Raw genomic sequence first — 16,749 nt, 5'->3', positions numbered from 1 at the left:
ATAAAATATAATTAAAAATTGTAATACCTAGGAATCAAACTTGTGACCTCCGTGTAATTTAATAACAACTTACCACTACACCACTTAACAACAATTGCTATATTTTATATTTAAACATATATACATACATATAGTTTTTTATAAATATATTATATGTTAAAACAATAAAAATATGAAACTTTTAGTAAAAATTTAAATTTAAAGAGAATTAAAATATTTAAAAAAAATGGAAAGGAAATTGTAAAATAATAAAGAGGATTAAAAATAGAAAAAAAAAAACAAAAAATATTAGTGACCGAAATTTCGGTCTCTAATTTATATATAAAAATTAAATTGTATGTAAAAATATTTTTTGTGACCGACTAAGTGACCACTTAAAATTGACTCATGAATATTAAATTTTGGTGGCTAATTCGGTCACTATAGTGACCAAAATTTCAGTCACAAAATATTGGTCTCTAAATCGTGGCTGATTTATTTTAGTGACCAATTTAGTGACCTCTTAAATTTTGCTCATGAAAAATTTTGGTGGCTAATTCGGTCACTACAATGACCAAAATTTTTCAGTCACTAAATCGGTCACTAAAAGCGAATTTTTTAGTAGTGTATAAACAAAAGTTTAATCGCAACATAATTTAATTGAATAATTTATAACAAAATAATTCCATTGTCTACTAAATTTAATTTCAATAACAGAAAAATTGTTTCAATGTTGGGATTTCCTTCTTCAATATCAAAATCATCAGTAACAAAATCAATCGCATCTACAATCATTTTTCTTTTATTTTTTTAATTTTAATTTTTAATTAAAATAGTCAAAATGACATTGTTTTAATTTTTTAAAATTAAAAAAAATTAAAAATGCATTTAAACCACCGGTTCACAAAAACCGCCGATTTTTCCGGTTTTAGCGGTTTACACCAGTTTTGACCGGTTCACACCAGTTTTGACCGTTTTTTTTTTAAATAGTTAATGAATTTATATATGGTGGACAAAATTCATTCTTCAATTCAATGGTCTTATTTATTTATTAATTGTTTATTTGATTGAGTTTCATAGTTTGACAATCTTAAAATGTAATTATTTGTGTTAATCATGTATGTGTAGTTGTAAAAATCGAGAGAAGTGAACTTAGATATATTCGATAGAGTAGTAGTCGAATATAGTTTGTATTGTTGAATCTGCATGTATTAGACAAACACATGAATACAATTGGGTGTAGTCGAACATTCATGTATTCGACAGAGTCGAATGCAATTTGGTGAAAACAGTTAGTTAGAGATTGCGTGATGAGCAAACAGTCTCAGTTATAAATAGGGAGACACCCTGCATTTTTAAAGCAGTGAGAGTCATTGAATATGTTCTTCTTCTCTTCTCCCAAAACCTACAAACTTCTCTCTCACACACACACAAAACACACACACTCATTCTCTCTCTCTCTCTCTCTCTCTCTCTCTCTCTCTCTCTCTCTCTCTCTCTCTCTCTCTCTCTCTCTCTCTCTCTCTCTCTCTCTCTCTCTCTCCTCTTTCCAATTATTTTCTCTCTTCAAATTATTGTGGGAAGGAATCATCTTGCAACCAATGTGTGGTTGAATCACTCTAGTGAAGAACGGGAATCTTGATTTAATCAAGAAATTGATTAAATCTTCTTCTATCAAGATGAATTCCAACATCTGGTATCTAGAGCACTGATTGCGATTTTTGGGAAACATATAACAATGACTTTTCATCTAAACAGGCATTTTCTAGCAAATCTTCTCATCTTGAATGACAAGAATTACAATAATTGGTGTAGTCAAATAAAGATTGTCTTCTGCTATCAAGACGTTTAAGGTCTTGTAAAGAATAGAGAACACCAGTTAGTGGGAAAGCTACAGATGAACAAAAGGTTGCACATAAAGATTTGAAGAAGAAACATCATAAAACTCTCTTTATAATCCATCAATGTGTTGATTTGGACAACTTTGAGAAAGTTGGTGATGTAGACTCATTGAAAGAAGCATGGATATCCTGGAGAAATCTTTTGGAGGTGCTGAGAAGGTGAAAGAGGTGAGGTTAAAAACTTACAAGAGGACATATGAGTTGCTTCAGATAGAAGGAAGTGAAAGTTTCTTTGATTTCTTCACTAGGGTAACAAGACTGGTGAATCAAATCAAGATATGTGGAGAAGTGTTGACATCAAAATCAATAGTTGGAAAGATTTTGAGGTCATTACTTCCAAAATTTGATCATGTGGATATAGCCATAGAAGAATTTAAGGATATGTCTAACATGACAAAAGAAGTGTTGACAAAAGAAGAGCTTTGGAAAGGTGATGTAGTTTTGTAGGCACAATCAGTAAAAGAAAAGAAAGACAAAGGAAGATGGAACGACAACAAAGGTAGATGAGGTTACAATAATTCTAATGGTAGAGGTAACCAACAAGAAGGAATTTTGTCGAACTAGAGAAGACCCTTAAACCAAAACAATAATAGAGGTGGTAATGTAGGAAAAGGAATAGGTGGTTGAAGAAAACCTGATAAGATCCATATTTAGTGCTTCGATTGTCAGAAGCATGGTCACTATGCTAATGATTGTCCTAAGAATAAAAGAAGTAATCATGAAAGTGATGCAAGACTTGTAAGACACGAAGAAAAAGAAGTGTTGCTGATGATCACAACGAAATATGAAAAAATATTCAAGGACCAATGGTATTTAGATTCAGGATGCTCATCACACATGATTGAAGGAAAAGATTGGTTTGTCAACACAACTCCCTTGATGAAGAACAAGGTGAAGTTTGAAAAAGACAATACCTTACCTTCTGAAGGTATTGGTGATATTCTGATCATAAGGAAAGAAGACAAAAACTAGTGATTTCTAATGTGTTATACATACCATGCATGAAAAGCAACTTGCTCTGCATAGAGAAAATGATCGAGAAGAATTACAAAGTGTTGATAAAAGATAAGATATTGAGAGTTCTTGACTCAAGTGGCAAGTTAATCTTGAAGGCACCTATGTCTCAAAATAGAACCTTCAAGATTGAACTTGATGTGATGGAACATAAGTGTCTAACAACTGCAACAAGTAGGAATGAATGGCTATGGCACAAGAGACTTAGACATTTCAATTTCAAAGATATCAACAATCTGACGAGAAGAAACATGGTTTCAGGTTTACCAGAAATCGATATTCCAAAAGAAGTGTGTGAAGAATATGTTTAGGTAAAGTAACACAAAAACAACTTCAGCAAAGATGCAGGAGGTAAATCAAAAGCAACCCTTGAGATCATGTACTCATATGTGTGTGGTCCTCTTCAAGTAGATTCGATTGGAGGTAACAAGTACTTTGTTACATTCATAGATGATGATAGCAGAAAATTGTAGACTTACCTGATCAAGAAGAGAAGTGATGTGATTGAGTTATTCACTAATTTCAAAGCTACGTGTAGCAACCTACTTAAAATTTTAAAGAAAAGAGACGCCGCCATTTATTTTTATCCTAAGGGAAGGGACTTAAATGGATTAACTTATAGTCAGAGATTCTATGTTCGCGAGTCGGTTAGACAGAGGGAAGGTGTTAGGCACCATTCGCCTCCCTTGTATTAAAGGGGACTCCTTCTAGGTTTAGGTTTTTTTTACGGATTTAGACTGGAGATACGGTAAACGTACATTTACCCATATCAAAAATAATTATGTTAATATTAAAAAAAGAAATATGTTAGTATTTTTTATAGTTATACTCGCGAGGGTTTCAAAACCCTATGCCTACGTATCCTCTGGTGCAATGAGGAAGTCGGAGTAATCGTAGTTCAGGTCAAAGTTGTTGGTTAGTTATTTTTTTAAGGATTGTGAAATATTTTAGAAATCTTGAATTTTGTTTGAGTTTGGAAATGGTGTAGTCGTAGACGCAGTTCATGATTGATTTACAAAATAAATTCAATCCTATTTTTTAGAAATAATATCAGATTTAAAATATTATGTTAATATAAAAAAGAAGAGTTTAATTGCTATGCACTGTCAGTGTAAAATTTTTTACACTATCAATACATCACAACCACTCAATTATATTACTTTTAAAAAAAATTAAAATAAAAGTCAAACACTTCCAACAGATTAACGGCTATGATTCACTGACGGTGTAAAACTTCATTACACTGTCAGTTATTCCAATTAAATTCAAAAAAGAATTTAATTGGTTAGCTATTTCTTAAAGTATAATATAATCATAAGTAAAATAAGTTGATGTTAGTGAAAGAATTAATTATTATTATTATTATAAAAGTGATTTTTATTTAATTATTGTAAATATTATTTATTTTCATTACTATAAATATCTTACTCATAAAATATAAATATATAATATAAAAAGCGATTTTTTTATACAAAAATGAGCAAGAAGGAGAATTAATAAATATGTATAAAACATAAAGTTTAAATAATTAATTCATTAAATAAAATAAACTAAAATTTTATTAGAGTTAGGGTGTGTTTTATCTAAAGGTTAGTAAAACTGGGGTGTGTGATTAGTGTCATACCCCAAAATTTGCCTACACTTTTCAAAAATTCGAAACTATTTTAAAAATTGGGTTTTATAAAAATTTAGGGTTCACTTACATTGATATCCTATTTTTATAAATATTCGATTTAAAATATATTTTAAAAATATAATAGTTTATACTTAAATTGTTATATTTTAATAAATAGAAAAATGTTTACATATGCTTCATACACTTTTAATTGACTTTTATTTTAAATAAATAACATAGCCTAATTGGTAAGGATAAAAGGCTTGCAAACAAAAGGTCACGGGTTCAATTCTTTTTGGCTGATGATTTTCATATGAGGGCCCCATTTTTTTTTGATGAACATCTGATGATTGTGTTTTTTAACTATTATAAACTAACAATTTCGATTCCCCAAACAAATCTTTTTTCCGTACGTTCAACACTTTTCACATTTTTTTTACAACTTTTGTGGTCCACTTTTTCTAACACAGGTTTTCCATACACGTTAATAATTCAACTATCTTCTTCATATACAAATTAAATCAAGAGACTATTTTCCTTTTATTTTCCCATACACGTACAATATACACACAGTCACTCCCATTCAAGAAATCATGTTGCATATATATTCATATACAGATTGCATTTTTGTAAAAAATAAATCCAGCATAATTCAAATTTACAAACCAAATCCAAAACTGTACATGACTCATTTATCAAACAATTTCCATAATTTGTATATTATCAAACCAAAATTACACTATACTTCATCACTAACATAAAATTCACTAACATTAATATTAATGTTTTGTATTCATATTTTCTTTCAGAAACTTTCAGAGAAAAGAGAGCAATGAGAAATTAAAATTAACCGAGTAGCTGTTCTTGCACCAATTTTGGTTTTGTTCCCGTGTTGATTGCAGGTTGTTGTTAAGGAGAGAGCAGATTCAAAATCGGAAAGAGCCTCGGCAAACACCAAACAACGGCACAAGCCCCGCGCTTCCGCAAATGCTGTCCAAACAACCTGCAAAACTTCATCATCAATTCAATAACATCACCATCTTCAACATACCATTAATTTCTAAGCGACAGAAAAAATTACTTCTTGTTTTCATATCAGTTTCATGTTTTTTTCCAAATGAATCCCTTTAATAATCCTCACCATCAATATGATTCTTTATTTTGCAGAAAAGAAAATATCATGAACAAGATGAAGAAGGGAAATCAAAATGTTTCGAATCTGTCCCACAACCAAATTCAATCGGAACCCCGCTGTGAAACGCTCCAGACGGCGACCACCACCACGCACATCAACTCCACAATTTTCGATCCGAAACTCCACTGCGAAGCTCCATCAACGCACCAACATCATCACCGCCAAATCGCAGCTCACCATCTCCATCCGCAACAACTCAACAATCTCCAATCAACAACACCGAGTTCAATAATCGTAATAGAAGAAGGACCGATCCGGTATGTTTTTTTACCCATTCACCTAATGTATCCTTATGCTTGTAAAGAAAATATGAGTTTGTTGTGCTTGTTCATGTATTTTTCGATTTTGGTTGTTGATTGATGTTGCTGTTTACTCGAATTTATGGGGGTTCTGTGTTGTTAGAAGATGTTGAAAATTTGAAATATATGAAGCTGAGAACCGAGAGTGAGAGGAATAGGATGGGGGCTGGGTTGCTCCATCTCAAACTTAGGGTTCCTATTAGTTTTGATGATGTTGGGCTTAAACACTTGCTTTTTTTCTAAAAGCCCAGTCAAGATTTCCATTTTACTCTCTGCGATTTGGCACACACCTCCTGGCAGACTACAATGATTATTGCTCCAATATATGGAGCCCAACGAATTTCCTTTCAGCACCCCATATTACTACTTGTGTTTAGCCCATTTTTATTGTTGTTCTAATTGTCTTCACTTTGATAATTGTTTTAATTTTAATATAACAAAAAATATACAAAAAAACATTTTAGTACTTAGGCCTTTCTTTTTTAATTTCGTATTAAAAATTCAAAAATATATTTTAATTAAATGTTTATTTTTCTCTTTAGAATTTTATTCAGTCTTTATCTAGATTTTCTCTAGTTAATCTTTATCAATATGTCATTACTAACAATTTTATTTTGATTGTGAGGTATTAATCTTGAGGCGTTGGATTACCTTCATGGGCATTCACAAGCTTTACTTAATGTTTTGTATTTAGTCGCATTTTTTACAAGTTATGTAACTGTCTATGGGATGTAATAGTAACTTAGGATCTTTATTTTTTCCGCACCTCCTTATTATGTAACTGCCCCAAAGCCATGTTATAGCGTAGAACATTTATTTTCCGCAGATTTAAATTATTAACTGTTAGTAATTAGGGTGTGTATGGCAAGACTAAAAGCAATCGTAGCTAACCTAATACAAGATAAAATACTCGAATTTAACACACTCACACTCACTCACCTCTAGGGTACGCCCCTCTTGGTTGCCTTACGAATAAAAATGGTCGTGTCCCTCGAATATAGGGGTACCATTAGCAAAAGTCCCTCAATTCAAAAATCATCACAAAGATCATAGTCCCTCGATGACCCTCGATGTTGCCTACGAATATGTGATCTTGTCCCTCGAATTGTTGCCTACGAAAAGATGATTGTCCCTTTGAATTTGCTAAAGGTACCTCTATCATGTTGCCTTCAACGACCGTCGATGACCCTTCGATGACCCGCACGTCCAATATAAACAGGGATTACATACTTCTATATAGTATGGATAGTCCTAAGAACTTTAAAAAACATAGAAAAAGACCAACTATTAGGGTAGTACTCTTAGATTGCTTGCTCAAATACAAAACTATTTTCACACTCCTTTCAAAAACAAAGGCTACGCTTTTAAGATAAAGTCCTTTTATTAAAAAAAGCTCTTTTCAAACAAACGAAAACAAACATGAGCTAAGCAAACTAAGAGCCCGTAGATAACTACGGATGAAAAGGGTGCTTACACCTTCCCTTTTCATAACTTACCCCCCGAGCCCGTTTTCTTTTTAAAAGGTCTTTTTCTGTACTTTTTACCTTTCCTAAAATTCGACAAAATAAAAGTCGGTGGCGACTCTTGCTCACCGCAACATTGTTTGCGACATTTCAAATAAAGTCAGTTCACTGTATTACAATTAGTAATAGATTTTAGGCCCAAATGTTAATTTGGGGTACAATGGCGTTAGGGGGGTGCATATTTATAATTAAAAATTATAAAAGACGGGGCCAGGGGTTGTTAATAGGAAACGGGCTTGGCCCAAAATGCATCTCCCTGATCCGTTTGGATTAGGTGGAGGTGCAGTGCAGAGTTTATGGTGGAATAAAGAGGTCAGGAATGTTTGATTTAGATCATGCGGTTACTAGTAATTGATCATATGACGTGGATCTTAAGTACGCTAAATGGAAGGGTGAGATTGAGTGTTGACTGAGAGAACATGGTGGGTGTGTAACACCCCAAATCTACCCAGAATTTATAATAAAATCAGAGTAATAAAATTTTAACCAAACATTCGGGATAGCATATTTCAACATAAAACAAAACCTGTAATTGCATTTTTCAACGATACATAACACCTCCCAATGAGATGAACATAAACCTGTTTAGTCTCAAATTTAAGTCAACTCTATTTTAAAACAACGCAGCGGATTTTCATACATAAACTTCAAAATATCGTAGCATCTTTGATCAACAAAAAAACAACTTAAAGCCAAACCAAACTTCTCAAATAACAACTTAAATTCATCTTAATAACAACAAAACAAAACAATGCGTTCATCCCCCCAAGTGCTACGTATCAGAGCGACAATACCGACTCGAACTACAAGGTTTCATCTATTCCTCCTGATTACCTGCACGTTACCAACAGAGGGCAACATTCAAACAGAAGGGATGAGATATCGAATTATATAAACAGAAGTATGATAATTAATATATTAGACGAGGATCATACAATCTTGACTAAGTTATAACAACAACAAAGACAACAATCAACAAACAACTTATAACAGTAACAACTTCAAATATGCAACTCAAATGCGACTCAACTATGCATATGCATGTGGTACCATTGGAGCAAAACTCCCAACTTAAAAATTGCCAATTTATCGAGGCATCAAGGCATAAGCCTTCAACTTTCAACTTTTTGCCAATCCAGGTCAACGTGGTGAGCATTAGCTCCAACTTAAAAATGCGATGTATGCGACCATTATGAATGTCATACAATAACAACAGCAACAACATAAAATATGCATCAACTACACAACTTAATCAACACTGGTTATCCGACCTATAACTCAAATATGTCCATAAATCGGAACAATTCAACTGAACCTGCAAATCAACACATTCGACATGATTCCAACCAAATAAACCAACCAAAAATACCTACTAACATATACTAGTTAACCCGACAAATTTTGATTAATTTCGGATAACTTGTTAGAACATAGCTTGGTTCTAATCATATCTTAGTGTTTTGATGATAACAAGTAAATAAATTTTGTATGAGTAAATGTGGTACTCTAATGATATGTTTCTCATTTCAGAAGATGTTCTAATACAAGTGCTATTAGAACATGAATTTTATGTAAAGCTGAACAAAAGATGAAAGGAAAAGCCACTGAAGTTCTAATGAACTAACTTCTGAATGCACCAACCACTGTAGACATACTCTAATAGAAGTTATATTCAAGTCAGAACAGAAGTTATGAATAGATGCAAAGTTCTGAATCAAGATAAGATGCCATTAAAAACATTATGATTAAAAGACGGCTAAAGCACTCAAATGGAAGAATTCCCAAGGTTGATTGAAGAAGCAACGCACATGCAGCTCGTTGGAGAAACAAAAACAAAAAGTAAACATGCAAGCATTTAATGATCTCTCCAAAGATCAAGATAACGGATAAATACTTGAAGTTATAAATATAAGATCACTTGAAAAAGAAAGTGGAGTAACAACGAACATTATCAAAGCCAATGTGAACTCTTACGCTGCTGAAAATATTTTTACGTTAACATTCTGAGTTCATACTTGTTGAAAGAGTATTGTGGTGTACTTTTCGTTTATATCGTATCCACAGGGATTATTGCGATATCACCGCCGTTCTATAGCCTATTTTGTCTTGAGTTAATGTTACTTTAGTTTTAGGTTTGCAAAAGATCATTCAATTCTTTTAGTAGCAAAGAGTAAATTAATGAAAGTTCTAAGTTAAAGAAAATGTATCAAGATTCGATTTCATCGACCTAAATTTGTATGTTTCCTTATAAATAGATGCTTATGAACTTGCTAACGATCAATATAATTACGTATCGACACCTATATCGTCCGTGTCCGCAACGATATAGTTAGATTTACCGTATTGTTTAACCGACGATTTCTCCACCGTTTAAACAATACAAATAACGTTTTAAGAACCGATACTTAGTAAACATCAAACTCTAAATCCATGTCTGCAACTTATAGTTTGAAAGATGATTAGTTAGGTCTAGATACAAACATTGATGTCTCAAACATTTATACCAAAGGAAAAGCTTTAATAAACAAACTAAACCATCTATATTGATCATCACTTGTTCATACACATATATTCACAAGAAAAACATACAAAAGGCTAGGAAGATTACATCTTATCTTGATACAAAAGGGATTTAGCTATCCATGAGAATGGTAGCTTGCACAAGAAGGTAAGGATGAAGATCAACAAGCATCAAAGGCGATTAATCGACGATCAAGGCTTCCAATCTTCAACTCTATATTTGCTACAGTGTATATTGCTCTTGTTTCTCTCTAAAATATCTCCAACTCCCTTACAAAAGTGATCTGGCCCATAAACAAATAAACAAAGTTTCGCAGACCGCGCTTAGCGCGGTGCAGCCCGCTAAGCGCGCTATCAATAATTGCTTAAACCGCCCAACCACGCTAAGCGGGCTCCAGACCTCGCTTAGCGCGGAACTCTCTGCCAGAACTTCCTTCTTTTCTTCAAAAGCGCGCTTAGCGGGCTCAACCTCGCTTAGCGCGCTACCTCTTTTCAGCAATCCTTGGCTTTGGTCTTGGAACATCTTCAAAGTGCTTTTTCCATGGTCCCAGCTTCCAATTATCTATAAAAACTACAAAATCCAACATAGATTGCAAAGATAAGAACTATTCAACAATAATATAAATATAAGAATAAATATATACCAAATGACAATAAAATACTACTATTAACCACAAAAAGACTTGAGAGTTACCAAAAATTACCTAAGATATTTACACAAATTGGTAACTAACAACTCTCCCCAACTAAACCTTTGTTTGTCCTCAAACGAAAACAAACACAAAAACAATCAACAAGCAAAACCAAGAGAGCACAAGCTAAGACAAGAACAAATGGGTGGTTCAAATTCCATAAGCACACAAGCAACATCTCACCCTTGCTCAAATAATACCATGCTTGAGATACTAATACTAAATACACAATTGATGTAAACAGCTCCTAAAACAAAATAAGTTCAAAATTGAATCACAACCTACACACTTCTCTAGTAAGAGACAAAATTGAGGACCTAACACTCACACAACAATGTCGCCAACATCCAGAATTAATTATGCAATCATCTACACAACATTTATATAAAAAGCGTAAAAGCAAGAATCACAAAGACTTTAGGGTTGAAACTTGGGTTGGTTAACAAGGAAGTGTCATTTCTCAAGGCCATTGAAACAAAAGGGGTCAATTCCTAAGAGAGCATTCAAATCATGATTATATCCACACATCCTTATCAACCGATCACACAATTTTATTGCTCAAGAGTTCATCTTTTTATTTTGTTGGAACTAGCTATATACAAAGCTCTTCTCTTTTCCTTTTTCTTTTTCTTTTCTCTTTTTCTTTTTCTCTCTTGAGCAATTATTTATTTTCTTCTACACACCAATACAACCAAGATCAAAATTTTATTCTCCCCAACTTGAATATTACCACCACATAATCACGAATGCTCCCTATTCTAAGGCGAAAAGGAATCAATCCTAACCACATTTCATGGTACTTTTCAAGGTTCAAAGAAAGTCATCAAGATTCAAATCAAAAATCGGCAATTATAAGGCATGACATGATACCGATTGAATCTTGGCAAAATGGCTCAAAGTGGTTAGCAAATATTCACACACTCACCGGGTAGGTTATATTTGGAAGAGAAGTTATACTCGTAATGCGAAACAAAATGCTTTGATCACTTTCATGCTTTACACAATTAAAATAAAAAACGCAAGATTAAACATAATAAACACGAGTTAAACGCACATTGTTGGTAACCACAAAATAATATATATATGTACAATGGAAAGGCTCCTCACACTAGTTTTAGAACTAAAATGATTCATTATTGAACTATATTTGTTAAAGAAAATATGACATCTCATTTGTACAATTACAAGCATCTCATTCATGGTATATTAAAGGAACGGTAGAAATGTACCTTGCACGTGCTAATTTCACACTATATCATCACCGCCCCAATTGGTTGTAAAAGCTTGCTTCATCAAAGGAAGCACTTTCACAAGAACAACAACAAAAATTTAAAAACACAATTGCATATGTATATAGAAATAAAAGCAATTAAACTAAAAACTTAATAAATTAAAAACAAACACCAACAGGTGTCAAAATATCCAAAAAGGCATAGCAATGCCTAAGGTTCAAAATACCTCATCCTATAAAAGGACGGAACAAAAACTACAAAGCTTAAGTCAAAAATAAAAAAAAACTAGTACTAAACATACTAACTAAACATACTAAGTATCAACTAAAAAGAACTACTCATCCTCATCATCATCTTCCACATTCTCATTCTCGCCACCATCTCCCTCCTCCTCAGGAAATGGACTGACCTCAGGCCAATTAGCATAATCCACCAAATCTTGGCGAGAACTCCACGGATGAGCCACATGGGGCTCCATCATCTGCAACCTCAGCTGAGACATAGCGTCATGCATAAACATGAATGCTCTTTGATGTGCCATATGAAATGCCAAGTTCTCCTCTCTATCAGGATCACTACGGCGGCGAGCAGCAGCAACAGGAACAGCAGTTAACCTGGATAAACAATAACGCTCAATAAAAGTATCATCAATAAAAGTGTCAATGGACATAAGCCCCTCAGAAGGAATCTGCACTCTAGCTTTCCTGCACAGATTCATGATCAAACCCGGGAATATCAACTTGCAGGGAGCACGATCACCATGGCGAGTTCCACTCAAAGCAACCCTCTTCAGCTCATTCGCAATAATGCGAGTAATATCAATCGGCTCATGCTCAATCATACGAGCAACCAAAGCAGCAGACTCAGCAGGTAAAGAAGAAGTGTGACTCCTAGGCCTCAAATTATGAAGGACCACAGACATGAGAATCTGAGCATTAGTAGACAACGACTTCCTAGAGAATTTCTGGGGCTGCTGTGAAGGATTAAGATCATAAGATTGCCCAACCGAACACAAGACCTCCCTCAGATGCTCCCAATCGAAATTACCCCTTGCTAATTGCACATGATACCCACACAGCTCACCATCCTCAAAGGGTAATTGAGTTCCAAGAAACTCACGGATAGCCTGACGAGAAAAATCAATTTCCTTACCACGCACCCAAGTTTTGAACTCAAAGGGAACACCTTCAACCGGAAATTCTTCATTTGGAACGGCATTAGCATAGAACTCTCTTACAATCTCCAAATGAAACTTAGGTGCAGGCTCACAAAGTCTAAGCCAACCATACTCCTCAATGGTGCGATGACACCACCCATAGGTTCCCTCAGGATTGATCCTCACAATTCGCTCTGGCCACCATGTCCTAACCTCTAACTTCTTATACCTCGCCTCCTGAACATGACTCTTAAAACGGTTTTGATTAAACGGAATAGCCCTAGGTGCTTGAGAAGAACTGCCACCTTCGGTTCCGGTCTTTCTTTTCTTAGAGCCCAGGAATTTCGGTCCCATCTGAAATGATTAAAGAAATAGCACACAAAAACCAATATGTTAACACATTATATAACACAAAAAAAATAATAAACAGCCCAAGAAAAAGCAAAGACAATTCCACTCCTCCCTGCATCAAACAAAAACAGGCAGAAGAGGGGATTTTTCTGAAATCCCCAGACCGCGCTAAGCGCGCCTACCGCGCTAAGCGGGCTCTGCGATTTGCAGAAAAATTCCCCTGCGAACCAGGGGTTCAGCCATGCTTCAACAACACCCAAATTCAGATTAAACACTTATAAGGCACAGGAAACATGATCTATACTATGTTTTCAATTCACAAAACCCTAACCAAATCATATATTCCTAAAATCACAAATTAAACCTTAATATATCATGCAAGCATAAGAGAAAAGAAATAAGAAGAAGAAGATGAAGACATTACCTTGGTGATGATGAAGAAGGCACAAGAACTTTGATTAATTAGCCAAACAAAAAGTAAGCAAAGAAAGAAAGAAAGAAAGCTAGGAGAAGAAAATGGGAGAAATGAGGCAACCAAACCTCCAAACCCTACTTCCCTCACCCAGAATTCGTGTTGGGCCGGGTCAAAGACAAAGGGCCCAAAATCAAAAATTTTTTTTTTTTTTGAAAACCAACCCGCGCTAAGCGGGGTATGAAGCGCGCTAAGCGCGCAAGTCTCTGGAACGAAGGGTTCCAAAATTTCAAAAGCGTGCTAAGCGGGCTAAGAGCGCGCTAAGCGCCCTTGACAGAACACAGAAAAATTTTTCTTTCTACCAGCATGTGAAACTTTACCGGTAGACTGATTTTGGCTCGACCAGAACGCAAAAAACATAAACGGTAAAAAACACATAAAACAAGCTGAATATATACAAATTGGGGTGCCTCCCAATAAGCGCTTTGTTTAACGTCGGTCAGCTCGACGGTCAAAGGCAATCAAGGATCACCAAACGATAAAACACAAGTTTCACGATTAAAATCGCATCCTCGATAAACCTTCAACCTCTGACCATTAACTACCCATTCTTGCTTTGATTTTTGGTCCTCTATCACAATAGCCCCATGGCTTCTAACCTCTTTGACCACAAACGGTCCGGACCATTTAGACTTCAACTTTCCCGGAAAAAGTCTTAACCGGGAATTGAAAAGTAAAACTAATTGCCCTACCTTAAAGTCCTTCATTCTAACCTTACTATCATGATAGAATTTGGTCTTTTCCTTGTAAATCGAATTAGACTTATAGGCATGCAATCTCATCTCTTCTAACTCATTAAGTTGGATTTTTCTTCTCTCTCCACACAACTTGTGGTCAAAATTCAAAAGCTTCAAGGCCCAATATGCCTTATGTTCTAGTTCTACGGGAAGGTGACAGCTTTTACCATACACCATTTGGAATGGTGTAAGACCGATCGGTGCTTTGAAAGCTGTCCGATACGCCCACAAGGTTTCATCTAACTTCATTGACCAATCCTTCCTAGAACTAGACACAGTTTTCTCAAGAATTCTCTTAATCTCTCGATTGGTCCTCTCAACTTGCCCATTAGTTTGTGGGTGATATGGAGTAGCTACCTTGTGCTTTACTCCATATTGCTCCAACACTTTTTCAAGCGGAGCATTACAAAAATGAGATCCACCATCACTAATTAATACTCTTGGCGAGCCAAACCGCGAAAATATATTTTTCTTCAAAAACTTTATCACGGTCTTACCATCCGCTTTGGGTGAAGCAATCGCTTCCACCCACTTAGACACGTAATCCACAGCTACCAAGATGTATTCATTTGACATTGAGGAAGGGAATGGTCCAACAAAGTCAATACCCCAACAATCAAATACCTCAACTTCTACAATACTTTGGAGGGGCATTTCCTCTCTTTTCCCTATTCCACCAGTTCTTTGACAACTGTCGCATGAGGCAACATGGTGGTAAGCATCTTTGAACAAAGTAGGCCACCAAAATCCCGATTGAAGGACTTTTGTGGCCGTACGCAAACCATTAAAATGACCACCATAAGGCGAATTGTGGCAATGCCACAAAATGCTTTTTGTCTCCTCATCTGCGACACATCTTCTCAAAAGATTGTCACTACTCAACTTAAACAAGTGAGGATCGTCCCAAACATAAAAATTAGCATCGTTTAAAAACTTTTTTCTTTGATTCCAAGTTAGATCCTCCGGTATCCAGCCAGATGCTTTATGATTAGCCATATCTGCGAACCAGGGTCTAACTTCTTGTACCATGTACAGTTTTTCATCGGGGAATTCTTCCCTCACTTCTTTTTCATTGTTTGTCACCTCGGTATTCACTAACCGAGACAAATGATCCGCAATCAAATTTTCTGTACCTTTCTTATCTTTCACTTCAAGATCAAATTCTTGAAGCAAAAGAATCCACCGAATAAGCCTCTGTTTTGAATCAGGCTTGGTGAGAAGATATTTGATTGCGGCATGATCAGTATAACACACCACTTTAGAACCAATGAGGTAAGAGCGAAACTTTTCCAATGCAAATACAATTGCGAGCAATTCTTTTTCGGTAGTGGCATAGTTAACCTGTGCCTCATTTAAAACTTTGCTCGCATAATGTATAGCATGGAATTGTTTGTTCTTCCTTTGGCCTAAGACCGCACCAACCGCATAGTCACTCGCATCGCACATGAGTTCAAACTCAAGCGACCAATTAGGAGCGACAATTATGGGTGTGGTGGTCAAATTTGCTTTAAGTTCTAGGAAAGCTTTTAGACATGATTCATCAAAATTAAATTCCATACCTTTGTTGAGCAAATTACTCAAAGGCTTTGCAACCTTGGAAAAATCCTTGATGAATCTTCTATAGAACCCAGCATGTCCCAAGAAGCTCCTTATGCCTTTCACATTCACCGGAGGGGGAAGCTTTTCAATAACTTCAATTTTTGCCGGATCGACCTCAAGCCCCTTTGAAGAAACCTTGTGGCCAAGAACAATCCCATCCGTCACCATGAAAGTGCATTTCTCCCAGTTGAGAACCAAATTTGTTTCAATGCATCTCTCCATCACCACATCAAGGTTCTTCAAGCACAAGTCAAATGATGACCCGTACACAGAAAAATCATCCATGAACACCTCAATGCTTTTTTCGATCAAATCTGAGAAGATAGCTTGCATGCACCTTTGAAATGTTGCAGGAGCATTACATAGTCCAAATGGCATTCTTCGGTATGCAAAAACGCCAAAAGGACATGTAAAAGCAGTTTTCTCGTGGTCCGCCGGATTCACTGATATTTGATTGTATCCCG

The sequence above is a fragment of the Vicia villosa genome, linkage group LG5, assembly GCF_029867415.1.
Source record: "Vicia villosa cultivar HV-30 ecotype Madison, WI linkage group LG5, Vvil1.0, whole genome shotgun sequence".
In the NCBI taxonomy this organism is placed as follows: Eukaryota; Viridiplantae; Streptophyta; class Magnoliopsida; order Fabales; family Fabaceae; genus Vicia; species Vicia villosa.
This window is presented reverse-complemented; position numbering follows the sequence as displayed.